This window comes from Lontra canadensis, unplaced genomic scaffold, assembly GCF_010015895.1.
Source record: "Lontra canadensis isolate GAN:19392208 unplaced genomic scaffold, GSC_riverotter_1.0 scaffold2, whole genome shotgun sequence".
In the NCBI taxonomy this organism is placed as follows: domain Eukaryota; kingdom Metazoa; phylum Chordata; class Mammalia; order Carnivora; family Mustelidae; genus Lontra; species Lontra canadensis.
This window is the reverse complement of record NW_022630996.1, coordinates 26975464-26999858: the sequence shown is the minus strand read 5'-3', so window position 1 is coordinate 26999858 and position 24395 is coordinate 26975464.

Sequence of the window (24395 nt, the reverse complement as noted above, 5' to 3'; positions counted from 1 at the left end):
ATTATATTTTATACACTGCTGCTGTGAGTTTGATACAGGGGATTTTATCATGTCAGTTCACTTTAGCAAACTGACTAGAAATTCTATTTTCTTTCTCTATCGTACGAATTATTTGTATCCTAGGCTGGGCATTTATTCCCTGCCTTCCACTCACTATGAGGGCCAGAGTCAGGCCAGGTGTTCTGAACCAATACCCCAGTGTTTAACAACCCAACCTAGTAATTTTGCATATAGATATCCATTTGATGCCTATATCCACTCTGTCCTAAATTCGATTCAAAGTATGAGATCATTGACATGTACACTTTTATGAAGGTCTTTTCTTTTAACCATATTTCAATGCAGTGTTTTCAAAACACATGACATTACAGTAAATTTACTAACAGCTGGTACATTAGAATTCTACCTCTGCAGATAATTAGTGTCAATTCACAAATTTTGGATGGTATTTCTGGCTTGGATGGTATTTCTGATACAACAAACAACAGCTTCTAATCAGAAAAAAAAATCATTTACTTCAATGTTGATTCTTCATTTGGAATAAATATAGTTTCATTGTTTTCATTTTTGCCCCATGTTAAAACTTTACTGAAGTAACTCTAAGAGGTAATAATACTGTAGAAGGAAGATTATAAAAGTTTCCTTCCTTAGAGCTTGAAAAGAGTAACCAGAGAAAGTAAGTAAGCAAGTGAAAAAATATACAGCAACACTCACAGAAAGATAGCCTTTAAGTGCATATTGTAAATTATAAGATGAGCAATCCAATGATGAGAGGGAAGATATCAAAAATCTTCTAGTATTCTACCCCAGATGCCATGTGGAAGGACAATGACTTAACACGCTCTTGAAAATATTTATTGATACCGTACAAAAATCTCCTAAGGAAACAGACTGAAAGGCATGGGTAGGGAGCCCAGGAGAAAACACTTGCCACCAACACACACACCAAAAAAAAAAAAAAAAAAAAAAAGAAAAAGAGGAGAAAAAGAGAGAGAGAGAGAGAGAAAAGAAAAGAAAAAGAAAAAGAAACCCATTATAAACAGAAAAGTTGCCGAGTCCCACCATTCTTTGCAGGTGAAAAGAAAGTGGAGAGGTAACTATGGATAATAAATCAGCACTAGTTAATCCTTCCAACTTTAAACAAGTAATTATATGAATTGAAAAAAAAAAAAAAAGAGTCCCTGAGAGAGTTAAATGAAGTATTGAGATAATCAAAGTTCCAGTTGATGTCCTGCTTTAAAGAGTAGTACTGGTGACATGAGCTAAAATGCTGAATTCACCTACTAGCAGGAAATGGGAATTAAAAACTGCTAGGAATAAAAGAAAACTTCCTTCCTTAGATAAAGTTTATGTTACTTGGTGTTTTCTGAGAAGCAGACACTAGAAGAGGATTATATGTGCAAGGATTTTATTAACTGCCCTAGGAGAGAAGATGGGGAGGGAGCCAGGAGGCTGGGAGAGCTATCAGAGCTGGAGGCAAGCCTGACTAGAATAAAGGAGAGAAGCAGGGAAGATTATTCAGAGTATCATACATCGTTGGGCAGTTTAAGGAAGATTCAGGAAGATTGTCAGGGAATCCTTTAGCCAACATTCGTCATCAGTGGAGTCTTGTATCTCTTAGAAATGGATCTAAATTATTGCTTAATCATTGGGTGGAAATTGCCCATGGAAAGTATGGCCTCAGAGTAAACACAGCAATGAATTTCAGGGCATAGTGGCTGTGGGCCTTGGTCAATTATGCACCATGTCGTAGAAGTCTGCAGGGTACATTCTCATGGCAACCACAACAGATATAAATAGGTATATACCGAAACCCTGTACCAAATATGCCAGAAACATTCCCATTAAACTTAAGAAAAAGATAATGTAATGATGATGGCCAATGCAATTTGATGAAGGTAAAGTAAGAGAGAAAAAATTAGAAATAAAAGATGAAATTGCTGCAATTTATAGACACTATACTTATCTATAAAATCCAGATGAATGTATTTTAAATTCTTAAAAAGCTAATAAAATAATCCAGCAAGTTAAGTAAGGATAAAATCAGGATTACATAATCCCAAATAGAAGTACATTCAAATGTAAAATGTGGTATGAAATAAGAATTTACAGTAGCAATAGAAAATCAAAAAACACCGAAAAATAACTCTAGTGAAAGAGATACACAGGCACCTGGGTGGCACAGTGGATTAAGTGACTACCTTCAGCTCAGGTCATGATCCTGGAGTCCTGGGATCGAGTCCCTCATTGGGCTCCCTGCTAGGCAGGGGGTCTGCTTCTCCTGCTGACCTCTCTCCTCTCATTCTCTCTGTCTCTCAAATAAATACATAAAATCATTTTTAAAAGAAAGAGATACAAAATATTTAAATGTGAAAAAACTGAGGGTTGCCTGGGTTGTTCAGTCCCTTAAGTGTCCCAACTCTTGATTTCCACTCAGGTCATGATCTCAGGGTCATAAGATTGAGCCCCACGTGGGGTTCCATGCTCAGCACAGACTGTGCTTCTCCCTCTTCCTGCACCCACTTGTACATTGTCTTTTTCTCTCTTAAATAAATAAATAAATAAATAAATATTTTTTAAAAACCTGAAGGCTATAAAAGGCACAAAAGATTTGATTTCTTAAAGACATACAGCATGGATTACAAGACTAAAAATGGTATAGATGTTAACCTCATTACAGTTATTCTACAAATTAAGTGTAAAAAATATCCTAACAGAATCTGGGATGAAACAAAAGTTAAATTATATAAACTTATTCTAAGGTACACATGAAAATGCAAATATTAAAGAATCTACATTTAATTTTGTAGAAAACCCACAGGATGGAGGGCCATATTCTATCAGAGAGGAGGTAAATAAAACAACATGTAACAGAACCAAGAAGAGTAAAAGTTATAGTTACAGTGCCTTACAGGGATCTAAGGCATAGAAATCAGAATTTGATATATATGAAAGAGCATTATAAACTCATGAGTCAAGATTATGTATTAATTTTTAATAGCATCGGAACACATATTTCTATCCATATGAAAAAATGAAATAAAATTAGACCCCGACCTCACTCCAAACAGAACAAGGATGTTCAAATTTAAATATGAAAAATTTAAAACATTTAAACATAGATGACAATATTGAGAATCTATAAGAAAGTGTAGCTTGAAAAGGAAGGTGTTTTTAAATCATAAGGGAAAGGATTGATGGATTTGATTACATCAAAAACCAAGACTTATTTTAAGACCAAAAAGACAAAAGAACTATAAACAGTTAAAATACAACATGTTTGGTATTTATGAACCTAACAAAAGATATTTATCTGAAATCTAATATTTATTAATCCTCCAATAAGAACCCAGGTAATTCAAGAGTAATGTTGAAAGGCTAATATGACAAGATGGGCAGCTACTGTAGCAATCATGAAAATGCAAGGCAAAACAACAAAGAGAAACCATTCTGCACCCACTCGATTGGAAGAGAAAGGTCTGACATTTCGAACTGTGGGTATGGTTTTGGGGGCAATTTAAAAGTGCAGGTGTTTAGTGGAGTAAGCTGACTATACACATAGGCCAATTCCCAGCAACCATTCAGCAAGGAGCAAGCTCGGAGAAACTCTTGCACTCAGCCACCAGAGATATTTTCTCTGAGTTGTAAGTACTACATTAGAGAAATGGCAACCATCCAAATCAGTGTCACTGAAGGCCCCTAGTACTGCCTAGTACTAGGATTAGTACTGCCAAGCGCGGCTCTGCGAATAGTTTGTTACCATTCTGCTGTAAGGGGCTGGCGACAGAAGGCCAGTCATTACTGTTACCTCATTACTCATACTCTGGTTCAGTTAGAGTACCTCATTTACAAGTACTGTTTTATACCATGATCTTCTGCATGAAGAAAATATTAGACTAATGTACACTGTGATGAAAGCTCCTTATCTCAACACAGACAGGGATAAGCAGCTTGCTAACCATCTACATTGAGTAGCACCACCTCACATGATCACAAGAAGAGAAGACATTTTGAAATTTAAGGGAACGAGGGTAGCGGGAATGTTCTGACTTGAGTGCAAGCAATAAGGAGGAGCGCTGACTGTGGAATTTAAAAACAACAATAAAATCAACAAAATGTTGACAATTCTAAACAGTGTCAGTGATAAAAATAATGCTCCCTACTGGCACACAACTTGTACCCACCATGGGCTTCTTCCTCTGCCTCCATCTTGGTTCACCACTGATACAAAGGAATACAATACAGGAATTAAAATGAACCAGAATATGTAAGTACATTCTTAAAAAAACAACAAAAGCACAATGAGCTGTCTCTGGATCTTTGTTTTATAATTATGTTATAAAAGTACAAAACTGTCAGAAGCTAGACTAAAGAGCAACAATATGTTAATAGAGAGTGATGGAGGGGAAGGAGAGGGAAGGACCACAAAAGGGACTTCGACCGACTTTAATATGTAATTTTAAAAAAATTATTTGGAGCAAATATGACAAAATAAAGGATGTATATTGAAGATCACTTTCAAACTTTTTTTTACAAAATACACATTTACTTCTAAACATAGGGCCCAGTTTCACTCTTTGTGTTAACTCTGGGAATCATATTTCTATACTTGCTGATTTGTGTTACAGAAAACATTACTAGATACAGGGAAAAAAGGAAGAAGGAAACAGTTCATGGCGTCTGAATTCATCTGTCATGATTATTACTGTTCTTTCATCACTTTTGTAGGATAACTAGTAACTAATTGATAATTATCCCTTCTACCCAAAGATACTCACTTAACAGACTGTCATAAAGTTACACATTTCATCAAAATTTGCAAGCAAAAATAATTAGTAAAATCATGTTTAATCTTATTAGGCATTGTAGATCAACATTCTGAAACCATCACAAACTTGTATCTAGAATAAACTTTTCAGGATATGTAAAAATGTAACGGCATGGCTTTGAATGTCCAAAAGAAAAGTTAATATTTAAAAAGCTACAGTAAGATATATTTTTAAGCACTAGAAGGAGAGAACAACCAATAATATTTTGTAAAGATTCCTTTTATAATATAGATAAAATTACAAAACCTATGGTTATTCTGAAGAAATAGCCAAGATACTATCCTTTTTCAAACAGAAATATATATGAACTATCTGATACTTTCCATTATTGTTTTATTTAAATCACATTCAATTAAATGGTGGATAGCAACTAGAGCTTTGTATTTTAATTAAGTATTATTAAGTTCCCATATAATGAAATTGGCAGATGCTCTCTGTTTGGGGGAGAGTGATTAGGAATTAAAGCAACAGAGAAAAGCAATGAGGAATCAAACATAATATGAGATATAAAAGCATCACATGACATCTATTATTAATCCATTGTTTTTCTAATACTGCACTTATAAACCTGAGTACTGACATTAAAGCTAAACTAATAAAAATGAGTAGAGTAATTTCTTTTATAAGGAATGCAGTTTGGGGGAGATTTTTAATGAAAGAAGCTTTTTAAAAATTCTAAAAATGATATAATGTCATCTTTACAAAGTTATTTCAATTTTCTGGTTTTTAAAAATCCTTAGGGTGCTGTTTTTAAAATACTATGTCTGTTCTTTTTGTTCACTTCCATTAGATAAAAAGGACCTATTCTCAAATGCAGGTAAAACAAAATAAGAGCGCTATCATTTTTTATTTAATAATGCAGATTAGATTTAAATTTACTGCAGAAATGCTGCTTATGTTGATTATTTTGAGAATGGAATGCTACAATTAACTGTTTAGTGTTATCAGAATATTCTTACTACTCAAATGTTAAGAAGAGTTTTAATTTCTTCTTCTTTCCATTGCTGGAGAACTGTTTTGAAGGTACATTTGCTTTCCTTTCCTTTTTTTGTTTTTTTTTAAGATTTTATTTATTTGACAGAGAGAGAGAGAGAGACAGTGAGAGACGAAATACAAGCAAGGGAGTGGGAGGGGAGAAACAGGCTCCCCACTGAGCAGGGAGTCCCATGGGGGGCTCGATCCCACATGACCTAAGGCAAAGGCCTTCGTTTTAAGGACTGAGCCACCCAGGTGCCCCTTGAAGGTACGTTTTCTAAAATCTGCTGTCACCGTCATAATTTTCCCAAAGTACTACAGTGCAGGGTCACATATGACATGAAGCACCATTGCCATGACTCTGCTTCCCTAAGAAAGAAGAATATAAATAATGCCAACCTCTGTAAGAATTATGGAGTGAGTCACATTCATTTTTGTCATCTTCAGCTAATCCCATTCCAGATTATAAGTGTCAAAGAATTGAAAGCCATTCTCCCTTCTTCTCAATGAGAGAAATATCGCCTTTGGACTGACCTTAGATGTAGAATGGAGCCAAGTTCAAGGCAGCAGCCTCCTCTCCACCCCCATTTTATTCCCATTCCGCTCAAGGTCCACACCACTCAAAGGTAGTGAGGATGAGATTTGGCTCTTTGTTATCTACACTTCAAGAATATCCTTCAAAGGAGAATATTAGCACTCAAAGTCTTAAAATGTAAATTCCCAGGACATTCTATAAAAATGAGTTTCAGTCAAAATGCTATTAACCAGCTGGTAGTCATTTTCTACTGCCTTAAGCTCACAAGCAACCGGGGAAATTAATGTGGGTAGAGGGGATCCACCAAAAGACCCCTCAGGGGCCTGGAGAACCATGGGAATAGCAAAGTAGAAGATCATGAATGGAGCATAATCATAAAAATAAAAGCTAGCACATAGTGCTTAATTTGTGTCAGGTATTGTTGTGTTCTGTGTAAGTTATTTAATCCTTACAGCCATCATTTGAGGTCTGATGTATGATTACCCCCAATATACAGGTGAGAAACTGAGGTACAGAAGGGATGATTAACTAGCTGAAGGCTACAGCTTGTATGACTCTTTCAGTGGAGGCCTTTGGAGACTGAAGGTTCCACTTATTAGAAATAAAATTTAAATAAAGCAACCCTTTATTTTCTAGTTCTTGTGTATTGGTGATAATGATGATTACTAATTAACATATGATTTCAAAGAAAATTAGAGGCAATAATAACAGCTAACACTTATTGAGGGCAGATTATATGACAGATGCTGTTTTAAGTGCTTTTCCTGTATTATCTAGTTCAAACCCCATGACAATTTTTAAAGAAAAATAGTACTATTATCCCATTTTTATATATGAGGAAACAGAAGATGGATATTAATTACCTTGTTCAAGGTCACATAGAAAGCAGAGGATCCAAACCCAGGAGGTTCAGCTCCCAAGCCGTGGCTCTCCACCACTATGCTGTGGCTTATACATATTTCCAATCAAGCAAGAAGGGAAAAACCAAATGTTTTTAATTGCATGAAACAGCAGTAATTATTATCACTTATGTGAATGATTATTATTTCTCCTTAAGGACTATAGAGAATAATAAAAAGTATGTATATTAGTAAAAGTAAAAGTAAAAAGTATGCATATTAGTTGATTAATTTTGCCATAAGATTTCTTTGATGAACAACGTAAAACTCTCTTTAGGAAAACCCAGTCTTTATGGTTTGCAACTCTTTCATCATGTCTGCCTGTTTACAACACAGTTTCTTGAATCTGGGGCATTGCTTCCATTATAATGGTATTTCCAGATATTTGAAAAGTAACCTGGATCAATCTTATGTGTCTACACTAGCTGTCTGCTGGAATCCTCCTCAAGCAAGGATCAGTATTTACTGAGTAAGCCAGGGACACTTTCCTTCTTAAGGTAATTCCTGATTATTCTTCATCATACTGTTATCCTAATATTTGAAGTTATAGAGCAATTTTGATAGTTATCTACCATGTATAAACCTAGTTCCTTTAATTCCATTATAAAATCTTCAGGGCTAGAACCATACCTCATCTATCAATATTCCTCCTCTACTATTTTTTAATAAATTAAGTTCTACAGAGTTGAGGATCCATATTTTTCTCCCTGATTTATGACTGATTGGTGAAAAACAGGGATCATAGGCTAGGATGTTCAGGTTGAATTGTTTTAGAGTTATTTGATGATACTCACTGTGGTTCTCAAACTTGACTGCACATAATTCTTATTTGATTGCTTTTGGATGGAACTGTAACATAGGCATTTTTTCAAGGCTTCCAAGGTGATTTTAATGTTCACTCAAGTTGGAGATCCAGAGTTAGAGGATCTGCAAAGCCCCTGAGGTTGACAGCTGACAGCTGACAGTCCAAATACTGCAAGTGGGATTCACCTATCCCTTGACAATCCCATCCCCATTATACAGTCATTTCAGATTATCAATGCCCAGCCAAAACATTAACTCGAATAATAGCAAAGTACCTCCTTTCTTGAGATTCAAATCAGAGTAGCTCAAAATCCAGTATATGAGCAGTGAGATCTTTGTGTCCTCCCAAAGGGCCAGATGTCTAATGTTTTCCTATGTACCACTGGCTCTAAATTTCTGCTTCTGTCATAGTCTTTCCACTTATTGATCTCTTCACTAATCATCTCATGGAAGGATCCCACATATTTTTGTTTGATTTGCACATATTAGAACAATTGCCACGTAGAGAAGGTATTGAAATCGCAATGTGGGACTCCACAGGAAATTAAGGTAGGTGGAGAGAGTCAGTCACATCATGACAAGGAAAATAATTTTGTATTGAAAAATTAGTCATACTTCTTAATAAAATTTCTTTAAATCAGGTTTTTCCAATCACTGTACTGACCATTCAAAGCCTCTCCCTCCTCCTCCATTTCTTTGCCTCCCAGTAATTTCAAAACCTGTTCTTCATACTTTAGGCAGAGTAACTTAGTCATGATTGATCCATGTAGCTCCATTCCTGCCTTTGAATATTCCAACTAGATTCAATGAAATTTATTCTAAACAGTTGGCTCTCTTTTAGGATTCTCAACCATTTCTCCCTCTCCTGCCTATAAACAGGAAGAGAACAGTACAGAGAAATATTCCGCCCAAATTTTGGATTTTTCATGTGACTCTTGACTCCCACCCTGTTAAGAGAAAGAAATAGTGGCATTCAACTTCAGAATAAATAAAAGCTTTTTTTTTTTTTTAAAGATTTTATTTATTTATTTGACAGAGAGAGAACACAAGTAGGCAGAGAAGCAGGCAGAGAAAGGGGAGAAAGCGGGCTCCCCGCTGAGCAGAGGGCCCGATGCGGGGCTCGATCCCAGGACACTAGGATCATGACCTGAGCTGAAGGCAGAGGATTTAACCCACTGAGCCACCCAGGCGCCCGCAGAATAAATAAGAGCTTTAAAAAAAGTCTCCATTAATATATCATTAGTAATGTTTAAGACAGTTGTTGATGTTGTCAAATCACATTAAGTTTTTCAAGTAAGTACTAAAATTTGGAAAGTTTTTAATTTGTTCATGTCAGAATTTTCCAATTAACAACTGTGGTCCCTGCCTCAGTCACTTGTAGCCTTCTCATTTGGTAATAATCAACCAGCCTTAGCTTGTCTAGTATCACTAAATGATAAAATATGTTTGATGCTAAAGGAGAAAGCAAGTTGTACACTAAGCTGCCATGTGCCACTCTTTCATAATCATAGGGTAGGGAGACTGTATAAAGCAACCCTAGCTGCATACAGGAATTTCCTAGACTTACCATGATGACAAGTAACCCGTGGGCATGAATAATCCCTGCACAAATGTTCACCTCAGTTCTCTCAGCTCTGGTCTAAGATACGCTCATTCCTCTTCTGTATTACTGCAGTAGCCTCTTAGCAGGTCTCCTTGCTTCTACCCTTGCATCCCACTCTTTATTCACAAAACACCTACAGTGTGACCCATTTAAAACATATCGATTTTGTCACTAGGCTGCTGAAAACACTTCAGTGGCTTCTCATCTCACTCAAAGTAATAGTCCCAATCATCTCTCACCCCTCTCACTTCGTCTCCCTCCCACACTCTTTCCTGCTAATGCTGCCCCAGCCAAGCTGCCTCTTCTTTTCCTCAAACATACCAGGCACAGTATTAAAATATGTATGTATATTAATTCTTCTACCCTTAGGTAGAAGGTAGGTGCTTTTACAGCTGCCTTTTAATGGAAGAAATTGAACTTTGAAAGAGATAGCTATTTGCCCCAAACCTCACAGTTATCATATAGTAGATCAAACTTAGGAATTTAGCTCCAGATTCAATTTTTTTTTTTAAAGTCACTGTCATCAAAAATTGTTACTTTTGGTCTGTTTATATTTCTCAATTCATCATTTCAAAATGTGAGCTTCATTCACAAACATCTATATTTCCTGGCAACTCCATTAATTTTGGGGAGGGCAGTAATAACTTCTTTTTATTCGTTAGCCCTCAGACTCCAAGGATGATCTCATATACAGTTTTATCCTTCATCATTACAAGGCTGTCTTCCAAATTGGAGTTTCCAGCTCAAGCTCCACCTTTCTACACCTCCACTTCCATCCTGCAGAGTTAATCACTCCCAGCCCTGTATTACCTTTTGCCCTCATCATTACACATTATTGAAAGTGTTTCTTCAAGCATCTGTGCCAATGATGGGCTATGAGCGCTGAGAAGACAGGGATTCTGTTTCATTCATCAAAGCAAGGTCATGGAAGAAATGAATGTCTAGAAAAAATAGCAGTGGATAAATTTTTTTTCTCTTAAGCTTCAAATCTTGATTGCGAGTTCCCTGCTAGTACTCCTCTACCCCACTGATATACACTCAAATAATTTTTTTTGACTAAGCATTATTTTTTAAGATTTTATTTATTTGTTAGAGAGAGCGAGCGCGCACAAGCAGGGGGAGCAGGAGGCATACGGAAAAGCAGGCTCCCTACTTAGCAAGGAGCCTGTCACAGGACTTGATCCCAGGATCCTGGATTCATGACCTGAGCCCAAGGCAGATGCTTAACCGACTGAGCCCCCCAGGCGTTCCAAAGCATTATGTTTTTAAGACAGTTTAAAGTTCACAGCAAATTGAGGGGAAGGTACGTGCATTTCACATATACCACCTACCCCCACATATGCATAGTGTTCCCAACTATGAGTATCTCCAAGAGTGATACATTTGTGACAACTGTTAAAACCTATATTGACACATTATAATACCAAAGTCCTTAGGTTGCATTATGGTTCACTTCTGATGTTGTGCATTCTATGAGTTTGGACAAATATATAAGTCCCATTATGGTATCACGCAGAGTGTTTTCATTGCCTTAAAAATCCTCTGTACTTTACCTGTTCATTCACCCTACCTACTACTAATCTTTTTTATTTTCTTCATAGTTTTGCCTTTTCCAGAATATCATCTAATTGAAATCATATAGTGCATAGCCTTTTCAGGTTGGCCTCTTTTACTTGGTAATAAGCATTTAGCTTCATGCATGTCTTTCCATGGCTTGATAGCCCATTTTTTTTTAGTGCCGAATAGCATTCCATTGCCTGGATGTACCACAGTTTATTCTTCCATTCATCTAGTGAAGGACATATTGGTTACTTCCAAGTTTTGGCAGTTACAAACAAAGCTTCTATAAATATTGGTGTGCAGAGTTTTGAGAATCATAAGTTTTGAACTTCTTTGGGTAAATACAAAAAGGTACAATGGCTGGATCATATGGTAAAGATATGTTTAGTTTGTAAGAAACTTTTTGTCTTCCAAGGTGGTTGTACCATTTTTTACTCACACCAGCATTGGATGAGAGTTCCTATTGCTCCACATCCTTGCCAGCATTGGTATTGTCAGTGTTCTAGATGTTGGCCATTCCGACAGGTGCTACCATTGTTATTTTAACTTGCGATTCCTTAATGACATATGATGTAAAGCATCTTTACATACTGTTACTGGCCATCTGTGTAATATTCTTTGGGGATGTGTCTATTAAAGCCTTTTGCCCATTTTTTTCAATTGTTTGGTTTATTGCTGAGTTGTAAGAGTTCTTTGTATATTTTGTAAAACAGTCTTTTATCAGATGAGCACTTTGAAAATATCTTCTCCTAATCTGTCTTGTCTACTCATTCTCTTGACATTGTCTTTTGCAGAGCAGTTTTTAATTTTAACCAAGTCCAGCCTATCATTTCTTTTTATTTGATAAATTGTGTCTTTAGTATTTTATCTAAAAAGTCATCATCATACCCAAGGTCCAGGAGTTTTATGGTTTTGCATTTTAAATTTAGTTCTGTGATCCATTTTGAGTTAATTTTTTATGAAGGGTGTGAGGTCTATGTCTAGATTTACTTTTCTACATATGGATGTTCAGATGTTCCTGCACCATTTGTTGAAAAAACTAGCTTTGTTTCTCTGTTTTGACTTTACTTCTTGGTCAAAGATCAATTGATCATTTTTACGGGGATCTAAATCCAGACTCTCTACTCTGTTTCATTGATCTTTTTATCCTTTCTTCTTGAACCAACGTCACACTCTCTTGATTACTATAGCTTTATATCGTCTTGAAGTCACAAAGCGTTGGTGCTCCAACTTTGTTCTCTTTATCAATATTGTGTTGGCTAGTCTGGGTTATTTGCCTTGTCACATAAACTTTAGCACCTTTCTGTCAATATCCACAAAATAACTTGTGGAATTTTGATTAGGATTGCATTGATTCTAGAGAACAAGTTAGGAAGAACTGACATCTTGACAATATTGAGTTTCTTTATCATGAATATGGAAGGTATTAATCTGTACACCCTCATATTCTTTTCAGGTCTTATTGAATTAGCTAGAACTTCCAGTATTATGTTAAAAAAAAATAGTCAGAGGGGATACGCCATTATTTTTTAGTGAGCCAGAATAATGGAATTAAGGTATACTTGGACAAATCAGGTGTCTTCTCTCAGGATCAATTTTGTCTCTAAATGAGGTGATGATATAAACTATATTGGGTTTTGCTGAAAAACTGAATGAAACAATATATATAATGAACTTGAGTGCTCAATGACTGGGATCAGTTATTATTTTTAAAAATAAAATTTATAGGGTTTTGATTATAAAAATAATATATGCCCCTTTTTTCAATTTGGGAAGATGGAGGAAAGTTTACAAAGAGAATAAAAATCACTTTTAATAATGCCACCATAACTGTTTTAACAATTTAGAAGTATTTTCTTTCATACACTTTGCAGGCATTTTATTATACACATGTATTTTAACAAATCATGATTATACCCAAGAAATTCTGAAGAGGGAAATGGTGCAAATCTGATGTAAAGAAATAAAGATATTTTTAAAAGGATTCTGGCTAACACTTCATAGAGGCCACGTGTCACAAAGATACTTACAAGGAACTTGTAGGGTCTTCTAGGGAATCCATAAACAAATGAAGCTGTTTTCTTTGATACTGCTTAGTCTGTGGATGGATACATGGGCTGGAGTGACTTCCTTTTAACAGACCATTTATCACTTACCCCCAAATGTGGAAACCAGAGAACTCTTCTCATATTGGCCACACTTTGTTTTTCCTCCTTCTCTCTTCTTCCATTTGTATCAGGCTTGTTTTCCCTTTTGTTGGATAAAATCAATCTATGGATTCATCTGCCTTGCATATGAGTAAACAGCATGCTGGTAATTAGCTTGATATCTTTGACACATTCATTTGCTTTTGTTACTTGTTTTATCCTGGAACGATAGTGATAAATAACAGCTAGTAATGTTTATGTTCTATTTCTTCTTCCATTTCTAATTGCTTTTAATTTATATAATTAGTTAGCATTCTTTTTGTTACATAAACATTCTTCACTATTGTAAGGGTTGCCTAAAAGTGAATGGCATCTTTTATCAAATATAAAACAACCATTTTGTTTCTTTTTATGGTTTTCACCTTGGAACGCTATTGTGTCTGACATTTGTATTATGTATTTCCCTTTATTTTATTTCTCTGAATCTGATCTACTTTAACCATTCTTTCAGTTACTCTTATTTTTTAAATTTGTATTTTAAAATATGTTTAAAAATATAATTCATTAGGATTTTCATGTTCTTTAACTCAGAATGTTTAATACTCTCATTTCAGAGCATAAACTGAATATGGTTGAGTGTAATTCTATTTTCTTTTGCCTCAAGAAATGTTTTCTCTACTTTTAGTTTTTACTCTAATTTGGCAAATAAATATCCCCTTTTTGATGCAAGTAACTTTGGACTTCTCCTTAAGTAAGATGTGAAATTTAATAAGCTTTTACTTCTTCTTCCCTCAGATCAGCAAATCTTTACAAATATAATCAGAGGTTATAGATCACAGTTATTATTGTTATTGATTTTATTATATAACTTCTATTTCAAGTGTCATTTTACCATGAATTCAATGTTGTCTCCAAACTGAAAAAATTATTCAATCTATATATTTAAATTCTTATTAATGTCCACCAAAGTCTTATATCCCCAATATCTTCATTTTTAGATGTGCTGGTTCTTGTTTCACCTATCTTTGTGTATCTAAGCCTAATTACGCTTCAATATAATATTTGTTCATTCCTGGAATATAATAATATATTTTTGCTTCCTTTACTTTGAACAGTATTTAGGTAGGTAATGTTACAGTCATCTAACAATTTTTTAAAAATTGTAACAGTGTACACTATACTTTTGAAATACTGAATTATTTGGAAAAAACTGAACATACATATTTTTCATAGAATAAATGCACAAGAAATGTTACCCTATATCAGGCTTACATGACCAGTATTTCATATTTTATAACATGTAATATGTTTTTATGTTTATAATAGTTGCCATGAGTTCATTTAAAACAACACATTATAACTTTTCTTCACCAACTGAAGTAGTGATTTCTGAAAATAATATATTTGTGAAAAATATAAATTACATATATTTATGTTTTAAATTTATATTTTGAATATGTCACATATGTGAATAGACATCAATTCTTCCAAGATTAACTTTGAGGTTAAAAGAAGTACTATATTTTTTGCACAGTGTTTCAATTTTATAATCATTTTTACCTCCATTATCCTATTTGTCAGAGCAAGTGTATCATGGTAAGTGGTATCATGCTCACTTTATAGAGGAATGGACTGTCTGTCAAAGCAAGTAAGCAAGTTGTCCATGTATGTAAATCTTTCAAGTGGCAGAGTTGAGGCTAAAACACAGGATTTCTTTTTTTCTCCAAATGCAGCATTCTACCTCAGTAAAGTACACTTTCCAAAATCTGGTCAAAATCCTTAAATATTGATGCTCTTCCAGTGAAAATAATGATCTTATCTTGAGTCCAATTTAACTTATAATTTTTGGAAACAAGGCAGCTAAGATTTACTGGGAAGAGGTGGGGTTATCTTTTGGGATGTTAACTCTAAACAGACAAAATAATCTATTTAGAAAGATCCTCCTAAAATTAATATGTGATCAATGAAAAGCAAAGCAAAAAAATAATGGTAGAGGAAAAACAACAGTGAGTACTGTAATCTGGTGGGATAGATAACACTTTTTATTTTCATTGTCCTAATTATGTTTCACATTATAAAAGTTAATGTTGCAAAAAATCATTTTAAAAATCATAAAAAGCATTCACTCTGGTACATCACCCAGTTAAAACTTTAAAATAAAATAAAAACACAATGCCTTAATAATGCCTAGGTGCATTTGGAAGGTTTATTGTAAAATTCAAATCTTTCCTGAATACTGTTGTCCATTTAATTATGTAATAGAAATATATGGTGATATTACAACTACAAGGCTATTTTCTATTAAATCTATAGTTCATAGTATTTTAACCATAATTACTGTCTAAAAGAAATTTTCCAATGCTGCAAAACCAAGTACTCTAACAAGTAAAATTAACAACTTACAATTGTTACCACTCACAAGTCTTAAATATTTCTGATGACCTCTGTTTATTTTGTTGACCATGTTTTTCTTTTTTAATTCCATTATGTGGTCAGTAAATTTCCCACCAATTATGGGAATAGGGAAATCTACAGTTTAAAAGGGGTTAAGACAGATATCATTATCCTGCTGAGCATCCTTTAACATTTTTTCCTACCAGGGGCGCCTGTGTGGCTCAGTGGGTTAAGCCGCTGCCTTCGGCTCAGGTCATGATCTCAGGGTCCTGGGATCGAGTCCTGCATCGGGCTCTCTGCTCAGCAGGGAGCCTGCTTCTCTCTCTCTCTCTCTGCCTGCCTCTCTGTCTACTTGTGATCTCTCTCTGTCAAATAAATAAATAAAAAATCTTAAAAAACAACAACAACAACAACATTTTTTCCTACCAAAACTCCAAAGTGTCTCAAAACTGAAAAGGCTAGCTGATATTCTTTATGATTGATATGATGGGCAAATAAAAGCACCACTATCATCAATCTTCCATTATCTCCATGAGGGCTATTAGTATGAAAACTAAAGCAAAATTTTCCCTGGTGTCCCTATGAGTAAGTATGAGAGTCTGTCACTGTGCAAACGTCCTTTTTACTGTGTCCAAGCACCGCTACTGACTGCTCCCTTCCCTACAAGAAAGTAGCTCAAATGAGTCAACTGTGCAATATGAACCATTCATATAGCTGAGTAGGACGTTTTTGGTGAACTCTATTCATATGACATGTTGAGGGTCTTACTCCTTAGGCTTTAAGGCTGTTTTATTTTATTTTTGGAAAATAATTTAAAGTTTTTTATTTAAATTCTATTTAGTTAGCATATAGTATATTTGTTTCAGGGGTAGAATTTAGTGATTTATCACTTACATAAAATATCAAGTGGTTATCACAAAAAGTGCCTTCCTTAATACCTATCACCCACTTAGACCATCCCCCAGCCACCTTCCCTCCAGCAACCCTCAGTTTGTTGTCTATAGTTAAGAGTCTCTTATGCTTTGCTTCCCTCCCTCTTTTTTCTTCCTTCCCCTATTTTCATCTGATTTGTTCTTTTGATTTTTTTTTAACATTTTATTTATTTGTCAGAGAGAAAGAGCCTAAGCAGGGGAGAGCAGCAGGCAGAGGGAGAAGCAGGCTCACTGCTGAGTAAGGAGCCTAATGCAGGACTCAATCCCAGAACTCCAGGATCATGATCTGAGCCAAAGACAGCCGCTTAACTGACTAAGCCACCCAGGTGTCCCATCTGACTTGTTTCTTAAATTCCAAATTTGAGTGAAGACATATGGTATTTGTCTTTCTCTGACTGACTTATTTTGCTTAGCATAATACACTCTAGCTCTATCCATGTCATTGCAAATGGCAAGACTTCATTCTTTTTGATGGCTGAGTAATATTCCAATGTATATATACATCACATCTTCTTTATCCATTGATCAGTCAATGGACATTTGGCTCTTTCCATAATTTGGCTATTGTTGATAATGCTGCTATAAACATCGGAATGCATGTACTCCTTCAAATCAGTATTTTTGTATCTTTGGGTAAATACCTAGTAGTACAATTGTTGGATTGTAGGGTAGTCTTATTTTTATCTTTTTAAGAAACCTCTGGACAGGCTGCACTAGTTTGCATTCCCACCAACAGTGTAAGATAGTTCCCCTTTCTCTGCATCCTCACCAACATCTGTTGTTTCCTGTGTTGTTAATTTTAGCCATCTGATAAGTGTAAGGTGGTATCTCATCATGGTTTTGATTTGTATTTCCCTGATGATGAGTGACGCTGAACATCTTTTCATGTGTCTGTTAGCCATCTGGATGTCTTCTTTGGAAAAATGCCCATTCACATCTTCTGCCCATTTCTTAACTGAATTATTTTTTTGGTTGTTGTGTTTCATAAGCTCTTTATGGATCTTGGATATTAACCCTTTATTTGATATGTCATTTGCAAATATCTTCTCCCATTCCTTAGGTCACCTGTTAGTTGTGCTGATTGTTTCCTTTGCTGTGCAAAGGCTTTTATCTTGATGAAGTCCCAATAGTTCATTTTTTGCTTTTGTTTCCCTTGCCTCTGGAGGTAAGTCTAATAAGAAGTAACTGTGGCCAAGGTCACAGGAGTTGCTGCCTGTGTTCTCCTCTAGGATTTTGATTGTTTCCCATTTCACATTTAGGTGTTTCACCCATTTTGAATTTATTTTTGTGTATGGTCTAAGAAAGTGGCTCAGTTTCATTTTTCTCCATGTGGCTGTCCAGTTTTTCCAAGACCGATTGTTGAAGAGACTGTCTTTTTTTTTCCATTGGATAATCTTTCCTGCTTTGTTGAAGATTAATTAACCATATAGCTCTAGGTCCATTTCTGAGTTTTCTATTCTGTTCCACTGATCTATGTTTCTGTTTTTGTGCCAGTACCATACTGTCTTGATAACTACAGCTTTGTAAAATAAATTGAAGTCCATGTGTATTTTCAGGCCACAGTGCTATGGAACTTGTCAATCACAAGAAAAAAATGTAGAAATACTACAAATACATGGAGGTTAAGAAACATCCTACTAAAGAATTAATGGGCTAATGCACAAATTAAAGAAGAAATAAAGAAATACATGGAAGCAAATGAAAGTGAAAACATGACAGTCCAATATCTTCGGGATGCAGCAAAGGCAATCATTAAGAGGGAAGTATATAGCAATACAGCCTATCTCAAAAAGCAAGAAAAGACCCAAATACACAACCTGACCTTACACCTAAAGGAACTAGAAAAGGAACAACAAATAAAGCCTACAGACAGCAGAAGAAGGAAAATGATAAAGATTAGATAGAAATAAAGGATATAGGAACAAGAAAAAAAAAAAAAAACAACAGTAGAACAGATCAATGAAACTAGGAACTGATGTTTTAAAACAATTAATAAAATTAATAAACCTTAGCAGACTTATCAAAAAGAAAAGAGAAAGAATTTAAACAAATAAAGCCAAGAATGAAAGAGAAGAGATCACAACCAACACCACAGAAATACAAACAATTATGAGACTATTATGAAAGTTGTATCACAATAAACTGGGCATCTGGAAGAAATTGACAAATGCCTAAAAACATACAAACTACCATAACTGAAAACAGGAAGAAACAGAAAATTTGAACAGACCCATAACCAGCAAAGAAATTGGATCAGTAATCAAAAATCTCCCAACAAACAAAAGCCCAGGGCCAGATGGCTTCCCAGGGGAATTCTACCAAATATTTAAAGAGTTAAAATCTATTCTTCTCAAACTGTTTCAAAAAATAGAAATGGAAGGAAAACTTCCAAATTCATTCCAAATAGCATTACCCTAATTCCAAAAAGTGACAAAGACTCCACTAAAAAGGAGAATATAAATAAGATAATGTCAAAGAACTGAATCAGAGCTAGTGATAGAAGACTTGAAACCAAAGCTACTTAATATTTAATCATCAAAGTAAGGATCGTAAACCACAATGCCAGTTTTCCAAACTTCTCTTCTTTCTGTATCATTGCATTATTTTTGCCACTTCAAAAAGGGGGGGGGGGCAATAGTATAATATTGTTTTTATTGTTCTTAACCAGTTCATTTTTTATAACAATATATTTATCTTTAAGGGAAACTCTACAACATATTATAAGTGGATAGCCTTGTCACTTAATATATAAAGAGTAACAAAGAGAAGTTAACTATAAAAATTTTAAAAAATTTTAATAGTTAATAAATGTCAATTATTCATATGTTGCTGGTGGAGATGTAAAATGATAAAGCCATTCTAGAAGATAGTTTATCAACTGTTGTTAAAACTACAAATACCTCACCATATAACCAATGTACCCTTGGGCATTTATCCCAGAAATATTAAAACTCATGTTCAGGCAAAAACATGTAGAGGAATGTTCATCCCAGTTCAAAAACTGGGGGAAATCCAAAAGCCCTTCAGAGAGTGAAAGGTTAAACAAACCTTGGTACATCCACATCTTGGACTACTACTCGACAATAAAAAGGAAAAACTAATGATATGTGCAACAACCTGGATGAATCTTTAGAGAATTATATTGCCTGGTAAACGCCAATTTCAAAAGGAGACATTCTTTGTGATTACATTTACACAACATTCTGGAGATGTGATTATAGAGATTGAAAGCAGATCAGTGGTTGTGAGAGATTAGAGTTTGAGGGTAGTAGGGTGCGGAGAGTAGGAGTATGGGGTGGGTGATAGGAGTTAGGAATTATTAGCATAGAGGAATCTTGTGGTAATTGAATAGTTTTGCATTTTTATCATGGTGGTAACTATGTGTAACTATGAAGTTACATGTGATAAAACTGATTAGAATTATACACACACACACACACAAATGAGCATATGTATGACTGGTGAAATCTCAATAAGCTATGTGAATTGTGCCAACACAAATTTCTTGGGGTTGATAGGCTACTGTAGTTAGACAAGATACTAATATTGGGGGAGACTGGGAGAGTAGGGTACAAAGAATCTTCCTATATGTTATTTCACAACTTCCTGTGAATCTGTAACTATTTCAAAATGAAAAGTTAAAAAACCTGTCCATCAGTATCTAACCTGAAACATCCCTTCTGCTACCAGCAGCATGTGAACCACACTCTGTTACAGTGGACTCTGTTATGCTGTCCCTTTTTCTTATTCCCTCGATTGACAGTGGGTTCTAACTCACCTTCTAAACCTCCCTTCAAATGCTACAATCTTTGTAGCTTCCCTTTTTCTCTCTCCAGGGCAGGCTTAGCAAGTCCTTCCTCTATATTCTCACTACACTTAATACACACTTCCATAATAGCAGTTATATTTCTTTTATTTTTCTTTTCAGTCCTCATATCCTCCTTTAAACTATACGAATCTTGGTGGTATTTCTCTGCTGTTTATTTTTTTCTTTGACTTATTATTATCCTTACACTATCAAATTGTATTGAATGAAATCTATTTAGTCTTGGTGGATACTGGCATCTAATAACAGTTACAATTTTAGAAAGCATGATTATGAAGACACCATTGGTTAAAACCGGTTTCCTAAAAGGACTCTATGTGAATAGTGTGTGTGTGTGCATGCGTGTCTGTGAGTATGTACATGTACAGGTGGGTCTGTGTGAGTATACACAGACATACACACACACTCATGTGAGAGCAACACTACAGATAAAGCCAGGTAAATAGTATCTGTAATTGTAAACCTCCTTGAACTCAACCCAATGCAGAATCACATGATAGTCCAATGTTAAAGGATAATTCCATTGTAGTTTTAAATATTTTTTTAAGGGTTCTGAATCTTGGATTTCCTAGAAAGCATGGAAATAACAGATATAGATTATTTTATAAAAAGAGCTTGAGCTGCTCATAAACAGCCACTGTACTTGCTGGGGGAAAAACAATTCTTCAGACTCCTCATCCTACACAAGGTCAGCAGGAACGGTCACACAGAAAAGATTTTTACTATGTAATTTTGTAGGCAAACCCACTCATCACACATTAAAGGCAACTGTGTCACCAGATGTTTAGCCTAAAAACTAACTGAATGGGCCCACCTACCCTGATAAAAAGAAAATAACACTAAACAACTACATGAGGTATTACACTTATGGTCCCACATCCTTTGTACTTAGTGAATTGTGAGAAACACTCTCAAACTTAAAGATACCTTGAAAAAAAAGTACTGATTAGGATTAACAGTAAGAGCATGACTTTTTGCTGTTTATTTTAAACGAATATCTTACATTATAAAATAAGCACATAGCTATTAAAGAAAACCTGGAAAATACAGAAAAACTGGAGAAAGAATTATTTCCACTGGCTTGCTACCCAAAGACAAGTACTATTTATATTTTGAACTAATGTCCCCTATCAGTTTTTTCCTAAATAGAACTTAAAAAAAAAAAATAACTGTGACTATAAATACACGTTTTCTTTAGTATAAGCACTGCCCTTAAGCTGTAAGGTATTAAGTTTCTTATTTTTCATGCTTGATGCTTGAGAATCAGTTGACATAAATTTATCTCCCATTCTCACTATAACCCTTCTAGGAAGATCTTTTTGGCCCTATTTTATAGATAAGAAAACTGAGGCTCAGAACAATGATCTAAGATGCTCAGGTCCTGAAAGTGAGAAAGTGGCTGGTTTTGCTTAACAACCTTCATTCTCCTGAGAACAGAATCCAAAGCTTTTTCATGGGAGCCACCCCATTTGCTTCAGTTCCAATGGTTTAGATGGGTCCGACCACAGCTCTTGGCTTCCAGGTGTATACGTGGCCCAGACGTGGGCACTCAGAGCACCCAGGGCACATCTGCTTCCATCTCCTCACATTAACTGGTTTGGAGATGAGCACATGACCTGGGCAATTCACTTCCCACTCTATCTACAAATCTTGGCTTTGTCTGTTATTTATGATCCCAATCCTAAGCCTTAACACTGGTGTTTTCACCTTGTCTCTCCAGCTCCTGACTACTCCTATGCCTTTGAGGATTTTGGATTTGGTCCAGCCTTTCTGAAGGCCAACCCTGAGGCCATTAATAAATGCCTAACTTTAAATGAGAATTTTGAACAACTACTTCAATCTTGACTAAAATCTTTCTGCAAAGAGTGTTAGTGCTCTTATAGAAGGAAGCAGCTAATCATTACAGCCAAAAGTAAAAGAACACAGAAAATGCAAAGTAAACCTCAAATCTGGTTTATGTTAGATTGGAGACCATATAGACATACACACATACAGCCCAAAGCTGAAAATTGTCATCAGTTCTTTAGTGAGGAGAGCACTCGTAGTTATTTCAGGAACATGACTCAACTAATGTGTAGTATATATAAGTTGACTATAAAATCAAATCCTTATTGTGCTTATTTCATGATTTGAATTCAGTCATTCTTATCAAACTTACGTAGTGTTTAGAAAAGTCCAAGTTATAAAACCATCACAGGCAGTAAGAGTGAGATCTGCCCAAGCAGACTCTCCTTGATTATGAAACAGATTCTGAGGCCCTGTGTGGGCAAACCCGGAGCTGGCGATGCTCACTTTGAAAAAAAACAGTTATTACAGTTATAAAGCACAATATTTTAAAAATGGTATCTTAACTTCTTTGAGGTATATCTAAGGGAGAACAAGGAACTGAAAGAAAGGCAACTTCTTCAGAGCAGCACTTAGAAGGTTCTCTTGCAGAGACACTAAAATCAATTTCTTTCCTGGATGAACACCAACTTGCGTGTGTATATATTCTCAAAAACTGAGAAATCATCTTGCAAGGTTTGTTACAGATCTCTTGGAATTCTCTGTTGAATTTATTCCCAATCCTAGTTTGAATGTTTGCTTTGGAAAAGTTGTGGTACCCCAGCAACATTTAAATGCTATATTGATTTTTATTCATGGAGTATCAAACTGTGGTTTTATGAATAAGAATATATCTTTACAAGAGATAAGGCACATCTGGAGAACACTACAAGGAGCTCTGTGCAAAAGAGAAGCATATCTCTTTCTTTTCCTTATGTATCAGCATAAAAACACGAAGGGAACAAACAAACAAACTTATCAAAGCTCATTTAGACAGACTAGGTCTTTAAGCTCTGAATGTTGAAAGAATGTATATGCTATGTGTTCTTGCATCTTTAACAAAGAGTTTCCTGATTTTTCTTACCTTCTAAGTATGTTAGAAAAACTAACAAGTAGCAAGATTTTTTTTAAGTGTATGATTTTAGATACTTTTTTCTCCTCAAAGTGCCACTCTTCTATGTTCATTTTAAGGTAAAAATCCCACCAGGAAGCTTTAGTCTTTTGCTGAAAGGGTTAACATTTTCTTCTGTTGAAAAGTATATATTTAATATGCAAGTATATTTGATGTTCATTGACAGAGTCACAATAGGAATGATCTTGCTTTATGTACCAGTTACAAGGTTTAATATCATTATACTGCATGCAATATTAGTTTTTATTAGTCACCATTAACAAGATGCTTTCTACTTGAATTCTCATTTACTTGTTCAATGTAAAAATTATCTTTGTAAAAGAGAAAAACACATCTTCAAGTGTCAGCTATATTAAATTAAAGAACTGTTTACCCTTCCTAAGAAAAGCATATGTATCTAAATAGGCATCTTTTACCGTTTGCATAGTAGATTGGAAATTAGCATTTTTGTTCATTTTCCCATGTATGCACAGTGCCTGGAAGAGTAATACTCCATGCATATCAGATCAGCCAGCCTACAATTTTTGTGCAATATATTATTTGGCAATCTAAAATTTGTAATTTGCATGAAATTGCTTAATTAAAATACAGTCACTCAGGGTATTAATTTCTCTGTCTGGCAGTTCAATGTACTAAAGGCGGGCTACAGAAAATGTGAAATCCTGTCAGATGTAACAGTAAAATATTAACAAAAAAAATTCCACTTCTGGCAACAAAGTGACAGAGCGATAATGCTTTTGCCCTGATTCCAGGTTCAAATATGAGCTTAGGTTGACATTGAAACCGACTAGGAAATTTACAATAGCAACTTTGGCTTTTTGCCAAGAAATCTGCATGGTCCTTTTTGGTGAAAACTCCTTTTGCTCTAACTCCTGCATCCATGCACTTTTGTACACAAAATCACACCCACATACACAGAGGCTCCTGATACAAAC